The sequence below is a fragment of the Molossus molossus genome, unplaced genomic scaffold, assembly GCF_014108415.1.
Source record: "Molossus molossus isolate mMolMol1 unplaced genomic scaffold, mMolMol1.p scaffold_m16_p_2, whole genome shotgun sequence".
In the NCBI taxonomy this organism is placed as follows: domain Eukaryota; kingdom Metazoa; phylum Chordata; class Mammalia; order Chiroptera; family Molossidae; genus Molossus; species Molossus molossus.
In genome coordinates, this window is record NW_023425355.1 from 59136780 (window position 1) to 59152540 (window position 15761).

Genomic DNA, 15761 nt, shown 5'->3' on the forward strand with positions numbered 1-15761 from the left:
CAGAGCATTCCCATAAGTGCAGCATTAGCCTGGGGGAAGAAATTCACCCACCCTTTGTAAACCCTGTCACCCCACCTTGTGGAGTTTACACCCTGCTGAGGATTGTAACCTGAGGCTCATTAAGTGATTGAGATTAACAGTCAGCTTTCAGGCAAAGATGGATCTCTGAGTGTTTTAAGTTTTCGTCTAACTTGCTCCTGTGCCTGGTACTAGTAAAACCAGACTTTGGTGCATAGCTTGGTTATTTCCACATGCACCCATCCCAGCAGAGAAAGCTACAAACTATGGATCACTGATAGCTCCAAACAGGGTACTAAGGGTCAGTCACAAACACCACCTGGAATTGGCCTGCACGAGAGACCCTCTGAAGAGGCCCAAGATTAATAAACCCATTAGCCAGCTTCAGACAACAGAGCAGGATCAAATAAGCTTCAAAAGGAGTACATCCATGGAGAGATATTGGCATACAACAAACTCTGCTGAGATGAATTCCACTTCATGTGGCCTGCACACGGTACTGGGGGTTGTCCCTCACTGTCAGCCAGCCTGAGAGTTGAAGCCACACATGAAAGGGCCAAGAGCAATCAAGGCTCCATTATAACAACACATACAATACATATTATTAGAGCACCCAGGTCTGGTGATCAGGAATACTGCACCACTAAGGCCCAAATGTCACCTACCAAGAATGGGAGTCATAGAAGACCTACTTAATACATAGAAACAAACCAAAACAGGCAGCCGAATTGGTGAGACAAAGAAATAAGTCCCAAATGAAAGAACAAGAGAATATAATCCAGAAGAAAAGCTAACAAAAATGGAGATAAGCATTTATCAGATATAGAGTTCAGAATAAGGATTGTAAGGATGCTCAACAGTATGAAAAATATGTAGAAGGTATAAAAAACAACCAAACAGAAATGAAGAATGACATAGCAGAGATAAAGAATACACTGGAAAAAATAAACAGCAGATTAGAGGAAGCCAGGAATTGGGTCAGTGAATTCGAAGGCAGGTTAAAAAAAAAAGTCACTTTGAAGATGGCGGCCAGCAGGACTGGAGGAAGGGTGAGTGTGTGAGAGAGTGAGTGGATGTGAAGGTGGACGACCAAACCCCTGCAGTGCAGAGACGTTGGGCAGAAAGTTCCTGTGTTGTGGACAGGAACAGCCAGCTACCGCAATAAGCGTCTCTTGGAGGCCCTTCTCCCTGAACCAGGGGGTCTTTTCTGGGAGGAGGTATTGGGAGTGGCTAGGGCCCAGCAACCAGGGCCAACCAGCACACCTGGCACCAAGGGACCACTGGACACTCTGTGTCAACACGGACCAGAGCACAGTAGTGGAGTTCCCAAGGTGCTGGTCATGGAAGCCTCAGACAGCCTGGAGCCCAGCATCATCCCCCATAGAAGCAGCCCAATCAGAGTCAAGATATAACCCAGCAACAGAGGCTGGGGAGCAGATATTCATCCTGAGGCAACAGAAGCACAGACCAGCAGCTGATACCTATCCTCAAAAACTACAACAAAAGCTTAGCAGGAGTTGAGCCACACAGAGCAGCAGCACTCCCCAGCTGCCAGCAGGGGGACCTGGGGCTCCACAGAGGCCTGTGCAGTCTAGTAGCTCACAAGAGCAGTGGGAAGCCAGAGCCCAAGAGAGACTGGTGCAATCCAGCTGCCCACCCACTGGAACCTGTGAGGTGCTGAAGCACCAGGGAGGCCTGTGTGACCCAGCAGAGACTGTGTGATCTGGCTACCCCCAGGACCTGTGGGGTGGTGAAACACCATAGAGGCCTGCACAACTCAGCAGGGACTGTGCCATCCAGTTACCTACAGGACCTGCAGGGTGCTGAAGCACCAGAGAGGCTTGTGCAAACCAGCAGCCCATAACATAGGCACAGAGCCAGGTCCCCAAAGAGACTGTGCCATCCAGTAACATATGGGACTTGCAGTGTGCTGGGTCACCAGGAAGGCCTGTGAAACCCAGCTGGGCACAAGATAGGCTTAGAGAATGTGAAAAAGGAGGCGGAGTGAGTAGAAGCAACACAGAGGATATCCCAGGACCACACAAGAATTACAACTAAAATAAATACAACCCCCCCCCCCCAAAAAAAAAGCAACAGAAAAGCACCAGGACAGGAGCATATAACCAGGGACACTGGTAAGATTGGCGAAGGTGTGAGAGAGTGGCGGGCTGGGAGCCCATGGACAGCAGCAGCCTTAGCTGTGAGCAGCACCATTAGGGAATAAAGACGAAGCCTGCTCCACAGCCCTGAGAGCCAGGACAGAGCACTAAAAGAGTCACAGTCTCTCACCTGGGGGCTAAACCAGAGGGAGTGCAGACTGGGCTGGAACGCTGTGGGGACACCAGGGATTTGGAGGGCACTCAGAATTTTTCCTGAGTCACAGCCACAAAGGAAGGTGGCCAGTGCGTTTCTTCCCAGAGCTGTGGAGAAAAGCAGCAGCCAACCACCCCTCGAAGATTCAGCCTTTCCCAGGTGAGGCAAAGAAATAAAAGTTGAGGCTCATTAACAACCAACATCTATTCCACCCTCTGGAAATCCTCTTAGGCAGAACACCAGGGCTACATTCCAAGGCACTGAGTAACTGAGATGACTAGCCACCAGGACAAAGCTAGAGGATAACTGAACCTTTCCTGGGATTGCAAATCTACCCAGGAAAGTAAGACTACAGTTGTGTTTAATGTGGGCCCACCAAGGTTTATCCAAACCCAGCAGAGGGAGCCACGGACAGCAGAACACCAACACGCACAGGGACAAAGGGTAAAAAAAAAATCAACCAATCAGAAAACCAATAATGATAATAATAATAATTATTATTATTATACTTAAAAAATAGGAAGACAGCTTAAGAGAACTGTGTAACAACTGAAAATGTAATAACATTTGCATGATAAGAGTCCCTGAAGAGGAAGAAAATAGGCAAAAGTTAGAGAATATATTTGAAGAAATAATGACAGAAAACTTTCCTAACTTGGTGAAGGAAGAAGACATTCAAGTTCAAGAAGTACAGGGAGCCCCAAGAAAGAAGAACCCAAACAGGCCCACACGAAGACACATAGTAATTAAAATGCCAAAAATTAAATGACAAAGAGAGAATCCTAAAGGCAGCAGGGGATAAGGTCACATACAAGGAATACCACATAAAGCTCTCAGCTGATGTCTCAACAAAAACACTACAGGCCGGAAGGGAGTGGCATGAAGTAATCAATGTCATGAAAAACAAGGATCTGAATCCAAGGCTACTCTATTCAGCAAGGCTATCATTCAAAATAGAAAGTCAAATAAAGTGCTTCCCAGACAAAAAAAAAGGCTAAGGGAATATATTAACACCAAACCAGCACTGCAAGATATGCTAAAAGGACTGCTGTAATCAGTAGAGGAAATAGGAAGAAAAATAGAACTACACTAAACAAAAATGGCAATAAATAAGTACATATCAATTACCACCTTATGTGAATGGTTTGAATGCTCTGATAAAAAGACACAGAGTGGCTGACTGGATAAGAAAGCATGACTCACATATATGTTGTTTACAAGAGATTCACCTCACAACAACAGACTCACATAGGTTTAAAGTGAAGGGATGAAAAAAATCTTTAAGCAAAAAAAAAAAAAAAGCTGGGGTAGCAATACTCATATCTGATAAAGTAGATTTCAAAATGAAGACCATAACTAGAGACAAAGCAGGCCACTGCATAATATTGAAAGGATCTATCCAACAGGAAGATATAACCCTGGTAAACATATATGCACCCAATATAGGAGCACCAACATATATTAAAAATCTTTTGGAGGACTTCAAAGGAGCAATTGATAGCAATATAATCATCGCAGGGGACTTCAACACCTTGCTGACATCATTGGATAGATCTTCTAGACAAAAAATTAGCAAGGAAACTCTAAATGAATCAAATGGACACCAGATCAAATGAATTTAGTAGATATCTACAGAAAATTATACCCCAAAAGTACAGAATCAACATTCTTCTCAAGTGCACATAGGACATTCTCAAAGATAGACCACATGTTAGGACACAAACTAAGTCTCTACAAGTTCAAGAAGATTGAAATTATATCAAGCATCCTCTCAGGTCACAGTGGCATGCAACTAGAAATCAATTGTAACAAGAACATGCAATGACATTTGAAAACATGAAGGCTGAATAGCATATTATTGAACAATGAATGGGTTACCATGGAGATCTAGGGAGAAATTCAAAACTCCATGGAAACCAATCTAAATGAACACACAACACAAAATCTATGGGATGCAGCAAAACTGTTCTGAGAGGGAAGTTCATAGCACTACAGGCCTACCTAAAGAATCAAGGAAAATTTCTAACAGAATATCTAACCTCACAACTTAAAGAACTAGAAAGCAAACAAAAAGAAAACCCCAGAGCAGTAGAAGAAAGGAAATTGTAAAGATCAGAGCAGAAATAAATGACCTGAAGACCAAAAAAAAAAAAAAATTCAAAGGGTCAATTAAACAAAGAGTTGGTTCTTTGAAAAGATAAACAAGATTGATGGACCCTTAGCTAGACTCACCAAGAAAAAAAGAGAGAACCCAAATACACAAAATCAGAAATGAAAGAGGAGAAATAATAACTGACAACACAGAAATACAACAGATTGTTAACAAATATTACGAACACTTATATGGCAACAAATTCTACAATCTAAGCAAAATGAACCAATTTCTAGAAATACAGTTTTCCAAAACTGAACCAAAAACAGATGGAAAACTTGAACAGACCAATAACAACAGAAGAAATTCAAGGTGTAATCAAGACTCTCCCAGCAAACAAAAACCCAGGCTCGAACGGCTTCACAGGGGAATTTTACCGAACATTCAATGAACTAATACCCATTCTCATAAAAGTATTTCAAAAAATTCAAGAAGAAGGAAGACTTCTAAACTTGTTTTATGAGGCCAGCATAATTATAATTCCCAAACTAGAAAAATACACTACAATGAAAGAAAACTACAGCCAATATCCCTGATGAACATAAATGTCAAGGTCCTGAATAAAACACTAGCAAATCATATCCAGCAATACATCAAAAAATATTCACCATAACCAAGTAAGATTCATCCAAGGGATGCAAAGCTGGTACAATATTCACAAATCAATAAAAGCGATACAGCACATAAACAAAATGAAAAATAATAATCATATGATCATATCAATAGACACTGAAAAAGCATTCGACAAAATCCAGCACCCATTTCTGATAAAAATGCTCAGCAATCTTGGAATAGAGGGATCATATCTGGATGTAATAAAGGCCATATATGTAAGACCTGCAGCCAACATCATACTCAATGGGCAAAAATTAAAACCAGTTCTATTAAGAACAGGAACAGGCGAGGATATCCACTTTCACCACTCTTATTTAACATAGTATTAGAAGTCTTAACCAGAGCAATCAGACAGAAGCAAAAAATAAAAGGATCAAATTGGGAAAGGAGGAAGTGAAACGGTCATTTTTCACAGATGACATCATACTATATGTAGAAAACCCCAAAGATTCCATCAAAGATTTATTAGACTTAAGAAATGAATTTGGCAAAGTAGCAGAATAGAAAACAATGTCAAGAAATCGATAGCATTCTTATACATCAATGATGAACTCAAAGAAAGAGAAACTAAAAAAATCCCTTTTATTATCGTGGCAAAAAAAAAATTAAGATACCTAGGAATAAACATAACCAAAAAAATAAAGGACCTATTTTCAGAAAACTATAGGTCATTAAAAAAAAATTAGAGGAAGATATATCAAAGTGGAAGCACATACCTTGTTCATGGATTGGAATAATCAACATCATTAAAATGTCCATACTACCCAAAGCAATCTGTAGGTTCAATGCAATCCCCATCAAAATACCAATGACATACTTCACAGAACTAAAAAAAAAAAAAAAAAAAAAAAATAGGTCAAAAGTTTATATGGGACCAAGAAAAACCTCGAATAACACAACAATCTTGAAAAAAAGAAAAAAGTTGGAGGAATCATTTTACCAGATTTCAGATTATACTACAAGGTCACTGTAATCAAAACAGCCTGGTACTGGCACAAGAACAGGCATATAGACCAGTGAAACAGAACAGAGAACCCAGAAATGGACCCAAGGCAATATGCTCCATTAATATTTGACAAAAGTGGCAAGAGCACACAATGGAGTAAGAACAGCCTCTGTAATAAATGGTGTTGGGAAAATTGGACAGCTACATGCAAAAAAATGAAAGTAGACCATCAACTTACACCATAGACAAGAATAAAGTCTAAGTGAATAAAAGAGTTAAATGTGATTCATGAATCTATAAAAATTTTAGAAGAAAATGTAGGCAACAAAATTTCTGACATCATACGCAGCAGAATTTTCACTGTTACATCACCTATGGCAACAGAAACAAAGGAGAAAATGAACACATGGGACTACGTAAAACTCAAAAGCTTCTGCACAGCTAAAGATACAATCATCAGAATTGAAAAACAACCCACTGTATGGGAGAGCATAATTGCCAATGATATATCAAATAAGGGGTTAATTTCCAATATATTGAGAGTGCTCATTCAACTCAACAAAAGGAAGACAAAGAACCCAATTAAAAAATGGGCAGAAGAACTAGACACCTCTCCAAACAGAATTTACAAATGGCTAAGAGATATATGAAATAATGCTCAACATCACTAATCATCAGAGAGACGCAAATTAAAACAACAATGGAGTATCACCTCAAACCTGTCAGAATGGCCTCCATCAACAAATCATCAAACAACAAGTTTTGGTGAGGGTGTGAATAAAAGGGGACTCTAGTACACTGCAGGTGGGAATGCAGACTGGTGCATCCACCATGGGAAACAATATGGTGTTACCTCAAACAATTAAAAATGCAACTGCCATTTGACCCAGTGATCCCACTTTTAGGAATATACCCTAAAACGTTTGAAGCACCAATCAGAAAAAAATATATATTTACCCCCATGTTCATAGCAGCACTATTTACAATACCTAAGATCTGGAAACAGCCCAAGTGTCCATCAGTAAATGAATGGATAAAAAAGCACTGGTACATATACACAATGGAGTACTATGCAGCTGTAAGAAAGAAAGATCTCTTATCCTTTGAGACAACATGGAGTGACCTGGAAAGTATCATCCTATGTGAAACAAGCCAAACAGAGAAAGACAAGTATCCTATGATCTCACTTATTTGTGGAATATAATGAACATAACATTCTGAGGAATGGAGTAGTCCCAGAGACGTGGAAGTGGTGTACAGACTGACAATCCTTATAACAGGGGTGGTGGGGGAGAGATAAACCACAGAACTTACATGCGTGTATGCATTAACAAAGGTCATTGACAACAAAGCTGATGACAGGGTGGGGAGGGAGGGGGAAGGAGGAATCAGTGGGGGGAAAAGGAGAAACATCTGTAACAAAAATAAATTAATTTAAAAAAAGGGGGATTTATTTTTGAGCCTCAACATCAATGCATTTCAGTTCTAAGGTAACTATATGATTGACTTGAGTAGGTTAGCCATATTTTATTAATACAAACCTTTCAAGAATAATCCAGCAGTTTTTTGTTTGTTTGTTTGTTTTTACTTATTAAAGTGAGATGTTTATGCTGGTTGAAAACCAGTAATGTAGAAAGCTCCTAAATAATTTTGAGTTGCAAAAGTAAGCACTGGTCTTTTATTGTATTTATTTATTTAATTATGTATGTATGTATGTATCTATGTATGTATGCATTTTAAAGATTGGCAAATCAATTTTAATTCCTTTTATCATTTTGGACTTTTAACTTTAGAAATATCCCTTTGAAAAATATTTTATTGTGCCTCCCATAAAACTCTTTGCTTTTAGTTGGTACACATAGATAGGTGACACCTCTATTACCAACCCTTTCTTATTACTGTTCCCAAGTAAGACTACTCTAATTCAAACAATAAACTGACTCTTATTAAAACCTCACACACACAGAAGTGTTGAGATCTCTTATGTGTAATAATTTGGTTGCTCTTCCTGTGTAGCCTGTGGAAAGGAATGGTATAAAAAATAGCTTGGAGTGAGGAAACTCTGCCATCCTTTTGAGGTGAAAATAGCACTGCTATACCCACTGTAACAATATTGCTTTTGTAGAATTTTAATGGCAAATGTATTGGACAAAACATAGGTTTTGGCAACATAATAGACCCAATCAATGGTGGAATAGTATCTACATTACGGAGATACTGTAAGGATTAAAAGAGATAATATAGGTAAGGTACTCAATACAGTACATGGCATATTAGAGTTCACTCAATGTTGTTTGTTTCTTATTCCTTTCTTAAAATCACTCCAATCTGAAATTTATTTTTATGAGTCACTTATTTACTATAATTTATTTAGCCTCTAGTAAGGGTAGGGATGCTAAATCCTTATTTCTCCCCTTTAAAAGTTAATGAAAATGCTGCTAATTTTAGTTTACATTTAAATTGCCCCTTTTCTAGAGGGAGATATAGTGGGACAATACTGTGATTAAAATTCTCCAGTTTTTAACATTACCAAAGACAATGTAAGATAATATTTACTAAAATACATAGCCACTGATGTTCAGCACATCTTCACATGTATTCATTATTGATGGGAATCCAACATATAATTTTTAGATATTATTTTCTTGAGCTGCAGCTCTTAGATATAAGATTGGTTTATATTTTAAAATGAGTATTATTATCTGAAACCCTCCAAGTGAGAGTAATTCCATCAAGTTTCTCCAATCTCACTCTACAACTGTAAAGTATTTTAAAATCATTGTATGTAGAGTTTCTATTTCTTCTTTAAATATTTTTGAAGAAAAGTGTAGATACAACATGCTAATCATGCATTTGTAAAATCTTCCTTTCATCCACCTACAATATTACATTTTATCCCTGTATAGACAGTGACACTTGATGCTTTCTTACTTTTTCTAATTTATGACATTCTCTGATGCTTTTAATTCTTTCTCCTTTCTCTTGTATGTGAGATTTTTAGTTGTCAAGGTCTCTTGTAACCCAATTTATTATCTACTTATTGGTCATGTACTTGGTATCTGGACCTCTAAAATGGTGATAAAATGGCACCAGATGTTAGATTGGTGGAGTCAAATCAGAACTTGGTTCAGCAACCTTGTTACTTGAGTTCTGGCTAAGAAAGAATTTAGAGGAAGACTCAAACTATAAGAAAAAGTTTATTTAGAAAGTCACAGAGTTAGAAGAAATGGGCTCAGGAAACAAGTAACAGTGGCAAAAGAAGGACCCTTGAAGCTTGGGCAAAGAAGAGAGGCAAGGAAAACGCACATAGGGGAAGAAGGTGGGAGCGAAAAGTGGGGAATAGTATGTACATACTCCATAAAGAAAGCCACACTGGGTCCTCCATCTTGAGGGTATTTATCTGGAGGTCTCAGGGAAATATTTTATAGACTACTCGTCAGCATTCCAGGTGTGTCTTTTCAGGGTCATAGTCTCTACTGATTGGGTTTTATCAGGGTTGGGGGGGGTCATTAGTCAATGCAGCTAGTTAAAATGTCAGTCATGGCATCACTTGTCTGGTCCTTGTTCTGCTCATGTCTGCCTAACGGTCTACCACAGACCCATATTAGATGACAAAGAAAGGGGTTGTCATTAAAGGACCAACACACACACTACAAACACAGAGAACAAAAGAGATAGCTTAGATACACTGCTATTGGCTGAATCCTAGGACATTTTGTCTATAAGTATGTACATAAGTATATAAAAGAGAATAAGAAGATAACAATATAGCTCAGTTTCTAACTTATAGTATGTGCTCAATAAATTTTAATTGTTATTTTCATCTGATATAATTAGTTATGTATTCTCTACTCACTACAGTCGTCCCTCATCACTTTGTACTTTGACTTTTGTGGCTTTACTCTATCATTGTTTTTTCAAATAGATTCATTAAAAAGTTGATTGAGTCAATTTTGTTAATCAGTTTGTTTACTTTATTATATTTTACAAATAAGTGAGATCATGTGATATTTGTCTTTCTCTGTTTGGCTTGTTTACCTTAGCACATACTCCCCACATCCTTTCATGCCATCTCAAAGGATAAGAGAGCTTTCTTTCTTACAGCTGCATAGTATTCAATTGTGTACATGTACCACAGCTTTTTTTTCACTCATCTACGGATGGGCACTTGGGTTGTTTCCATATCTCAGCTATTGTAAATAGTGCTTCTATGAACATAGGGGTACATATATTCTTTCTGATTGGTGTTTCAGGTTTCTTACGGTATATTCCTAGAAGTGGGATCACTGGATGAAGAGACATAGAGATGGGGTACAGACTGACAACCCTGAGAGGAGGGGGGTTGAGGAGGAGAGAGAAACCACAAAATTTATATGCATGTATGCATGACCAATGGACATAGACAACAAAGCAGAGGATGGGGTGGGGAGAGATGAAGAGGAGAGTGTCAATGAGGGGAAAAGGAGAAACATCTGCAACAAAAACAAATTAATAAAAAAAAAGAAGTTGATTGAGACAGTGAAAATGATACAGCATGCACTCAGTTGTCTGAGTCAATTATACACCCCTGTATTACAATTAAAATTAAAATTACTGTATGTATGGACTGTAGGTCGATGTATTCAAGCAACCCCGCAAATCCTTCAATGCCAGGTGCAACTGCTCGACCACTCCTTGTGTGTGGCAATAACTTTTTACAAAAAATTGGGTGTGGTGAAACCAAACCAATCAGAACATGCTGTTCACTGATTGGCTATCCTATCATCTTTCTATCCTGGCAACTGATTGGCTCAGCCTCATGCAAGTTTGTTTCTCTCATACAGGCTTCTACATTGCTACACATTGGAAACATCTTTGCTCTTGTAAGTGTTTGCTTTTTCTGAGAACTTTTATCTAAGCCCCATGATAGCTCCTAAATGTGCTGCTGCTTCTAAGCCTTCTGACGATGACACCAAGCACCGGAGGAAGATGCTTACCATCCAGGAGAAGGTGAAACTCTTAGATATAATCAAAAATGGCTAAAAATTATGGAGCTTGCCTGCCATTACGACTTAAATGAGACTACCGTTTGCTCTATCTGTAAAGATGAATTAAACATCCATGCAACGGCTACAGTCTCTTTCAACAAGGAAAGAAAGCACGTTGTGACAAGTTGTAATAAGTTCTTAGTGAAAAATGAAGTCTGCCCTAGCCATTTGGATCAGCGACAGCTGCAAGAAAAACATTCCGTTGGATTCGCTGTTCATCCAGGAGAAGGCGAGGCAGCTCTATCAGCACTTTACTGCACATGAATCTCAACCAGGACCGTTTTCTTCAATGTTCATGGATTTCACAGTGAGCAAGGGTTGGTTTGAGAAGTTCCAGAAGAGGTATCATCTGAAGAGCATCATTCTCAATGGAGAAGCTGCCTCTGTTGACCAGCCTGCAGCAGAGGACTACGTGAACAACACATTCTAGAAGATCCTTGAGGAGGGTATCATCCAGAACAGGTGTCCTTAACTGAAGAGGATCTGGTGGAGATGAATAAGTCTGTGGGTGAGGAGGAGGAAGAGCGGCGAGAGGTTCCTGGGGGTCAGAAGAGGAAGTTGGCCTTACACTTGAGCGTCTGTCACAAGTTGTGAGAACTAATAAGGTAGTACAGGGCATGATTGGTGAATGGGACCCACAAATTATGAATGCATTGCGGTTCCGGAATGCACATGATAGAGTAATTGAACCCTACAAAAGCCTCCTCACGCACATGAAAAGAGAGTGCACCCGGACTCCTACTGCCTACTCCTAGTATTCCTTCAGGGGAAAAAGATGACAACACACCTGCACCACCTGAAGACTCTCTTACAGAGGTTGTGCCTTCTTTGCTGTGCAGTACATCTCTTCATCTTTATTGCTTCACCATAAAACAAGTTGCCCTATTTTCATAGGTTAGTGGTTGTGTGTAAGAATTTTGTGTGTGTGTGTGTGTGTAATTAAATGTACAATAATAATAGTAATATATTTGTGACATCTAATGTGTCTTATTTTCTCTTATTTTGTCTAATATATTGGGTAATACGAGTATAATGGTGACTAAAGGGTGTTATTTCATATCTAGAGAGCTCTAATAATGTTAAAAATGTATTTAGAAGGTTGTAAACAGGTTTTCTATGCTCTAACTGTGAAAATATTTGATGTATTAATCAAGAATCCTGCTTCGTGGAAATTCATTTATCACGGTAGAGTCTGGTACTAATTAACTGCAATAAATGAGGGCCGACTGTATTATATATGATTTAGATTTATTTTTTTCTTAGACTACTGTTTGATTTTATCATTTTTAAATTTGTTAAGAGCACAACTTCCAAAGCAATTCATTTCAGTGCAATTCCACTAAACCCTAACTACATACAGTGATCTTCCCATATCATGTCCCCAAGCAGTGCTGCTGTGGGTTATTGTGAAGAAATGTTTAAATCTCTCTCTCTGGTGCTCACTTCAGTAGCACATATACTAAAATTGGAATGATATAGAGAACATTAGCATGGCTCCTGCACAAGAATGACATGCAAATTCGTGAGGTGCTTCATTTAAAAATAAATACATAAATAAATAAATAAATAAATAAATAAATCTGCCTATGGTATATTTATACCCTGTTTCTCTTCCTTTTTCTTTTCTTTTTTTTCCATCTGAGTGTTGCCAGAGATAGAAGAATAAGGGACCATATATATGGAACATTTGAGGGTCTTGGAAATATTTCTGTCTCTCATATAGCATTCCTCTGGTTTTCCTAGCAGTTTTTATTCACATAGCAATATCACACCCATTAACAAACTGATTACCACGAAACAGATTTTTCTTTGAAAAATAAGAAAACTGAGGTTCAGAAACTCAAGTGGCTTAAGACCATTCAGTTATTAAATGTTGAAGCTGGGATTAAAGTTCCAAACCCCAAGTGGGTTTTTAAATCTTAATATAGAGAAATTTTTAAAATACATATATTCTTAAAAAAGAGATTATCTATTTTCTAAATTTCCTTCTGAAATGAAAAATAACAGATATGGTAACTACATATGAGGTTTATATTGCAGGATCTCAAATAACATTGTAACATTGTTTTGTTCAATATCATTTTGTTATAACATTGATGAGATGCCATAGGAACTTGACTCTTGTTTATATCAAGGAGCCTATGGTAAAATAGGTTTCATTGTATGTCATTTCACTTAAAGTCACAGTACATATTGACAATATTAAATGGAGACTTACTATATATTAAATATTATTATAAAATAATTGGGCTTCTGTATTTCTGTAAAATTTCATACTAGCTTATCATGCTGCAGCCTTGGTTCATGTTAAGGATGTTAAATATGAACCAGGAACTTAAGCATAAATGTGTTACTAGTTCATACATAAAGGTACAGCACCCCTACCCTATTGCACTCTTTCTAATATTAATGTCAATATCAAGACTAAGGCATTTAGATTGCTACTACATTGAGGCCTCTTCTTTGGTGACTGAGATGAGGTTTTCCTTTTCTATGCTTTATTCTGGATATGATGTCCCCAGTAAGGGGTGTGCAGGAGACAGCTGATTAATGTTTCTTGCTCATATCAATGTTTCTATCTCTCTTTTCCTTCCTCTCTCTCTAAAAAATCAGTAAAAATATATTTAAAAATTTATTTTTCTCTAAAAATTAATAAAAACATATAACATTTTATCTTTATTGTTGAAAGTATTACAGATATCCTCCACTGAACCCCGCCACCCCATTCCTGGCCCCCTCCAGGCCTTCATTGACTATTGTCTGTGTCCCTTGGTTATGCATATAAATTATCTGGCTAATCTCTTCCTGCCCACCTTCCCCAGTTCCCTCTGAGATTTGCCAGTCTGTTTCTTACTTCCATCTCTCTGGATCTGTTTTGACCATCAGCTTAGTTTGTTCATTAAATTCCGTAAATAAATGAGATCATGTGATACTTGCCTTTCTCTGACTGACACATTTCACTTAGCATAATACTCTCCACGTCCCTCCATGGTGTTTCAAAGGGTAAATGACCCTTCTTTTTTATGGCTGTGTAGTATTCCATTATATAAATATACTACAGCTTTTTCATTCATTCATCTACTAATGAGCAGATGAATGGACTGTTTCCAGATCTTAACTATTATAAATAGTGCTGCTGTAAATATAGGGTGCATATATTATTTCTGATTGGTGTTTCAGGCTTCTTAGGATATATTCATAGAAGTGGAATCACTGGGTCAAATGCCAGTTCCATTTTTAATTTTTTGAAGAAACTCCATATTTTTTTCCATAGTGGCTGCACCAGTCTGCATTTCAATCAGCACTGTTCTAGGGGTTCCTCTTTCTTCATATTCTCACCAGCATTTGTCAATTGTTGACTTGTTGATGGCAGCCATTCTGGCAGTTGTGAGGTTACTGTAATTTGTGTCTCTCTGATCATTAGTGACTCTGAGCAAGAATCTTGTTAAGATCTTGACTTTTTTTTCTATAGTTTTTCTAAAATGCTTTTTGATCCATTCTCCCACCATTTTGTCCACTCAAAGAAGAAATGTAGGCCAGCAGTGTGGCGCAGTGTTTGAGCATCGACCCATGCACTAAGAGATTCACAGTCAGGGCATATGTCCAGGTTGTGAGCCAAATCCCCAGTGAGGGGCAAGCAGGAAGCAGCCAGTTGATGTCCTCTCTCATTGATGTTTCTATCTCTCTCTCTCCCTTTCTCTCTCTCTAAAGTCAATAAAAATATTTAAAAAAGAAGAAATATAATTCAGATTTGAATAGTTATATTTAATATGTTTGAGAATCTGAGACTTATTTATCATTAATAAATTTCATAGCAAGATGGAAGCTAGCCATGCACTGGAGGAAAGTGTACTGGACTATAAATCAGAAGACATATTTTGGCCTTGGTCTGCTTTGAAAAAGTGTCTCAATATCTCTTCCTGACATGATATTGTACATAGAAAACCCTAGTGCCTCAACCAAAAAGCTACTAGATCTAATAAATTAATTCAGCAATGTAGTAGGATACAAAATTAATATTTAGAAATTGGTAGAATTTTTAAAAAAATCCTCACCCAAGCTCAGCTGGTGTGGCTCAGTGGTTGAGCGTCAATGCACCAGTTTTATCCCCAGTCAGAGCACATGCCCAGGTTGTGGGACAAATCCCCAGTGGAGGGCATGTAGGAGGTGGCCAATCAATGTTCTCTCTCATTGATGTTTCTATCTCTCTCTCCCTCTCCCTTCCTCTCTCTTTAAAATCAATATAAAAATTTAAATTCTCACCCAAGAATATTTTTTTGTTCATCTTTAGATAGAGTGGGAGGAGAGAGAGAGAGAGAGAGAGAGAAAGAGAGAGAGAGAGAGACTGATGGAAAAGAGATACATGGACTGGTTGCCTCTCGCACAACTCTGACAAGGGCCAGGGACCAAAGTGCAACCAAGGTATGTACCCTTGACTGGATCAAAGCTGTGACTCTTTGGACTGTGGGCTGATGCTCTAAATGCTGAGCCAAAATGGCCATGGCAGTATAAAGTAATTGGTAGCATTTTTATAAACCGATAATGAACTATCAGAAACAGAAATTTAAAAAAAAATTCATTGATGATTGTAAAAAAAAAAAATAAGTTATTTATGAATAAATTTAACCAAGGAGGTAAAGTAAATGTACTTGGAAATAAAAATAAAATAAATATAAATATAAGGGAGTAA

At 38.1% G+C, this 15761-nt stretch overlaps 1 non-coding gene across 1 annotated transcript; it reads left to right on the forward strand.

Moving 5' to 3' along the window:
* The first annotated feature begins 12506 nt into the window (after window positions 1-12506).
* On the forward strand, window positions 12507-12613 carry LOC118636765. The gene has a single exon (XR_004960750.1). It is a non-coding gene; the product is annotated as a U6 spliceosomal RNA (small nuclear RNA).
* The last annotated feature ends 3148 nt before the right edge of the window (window positions 12614-15761 follow it).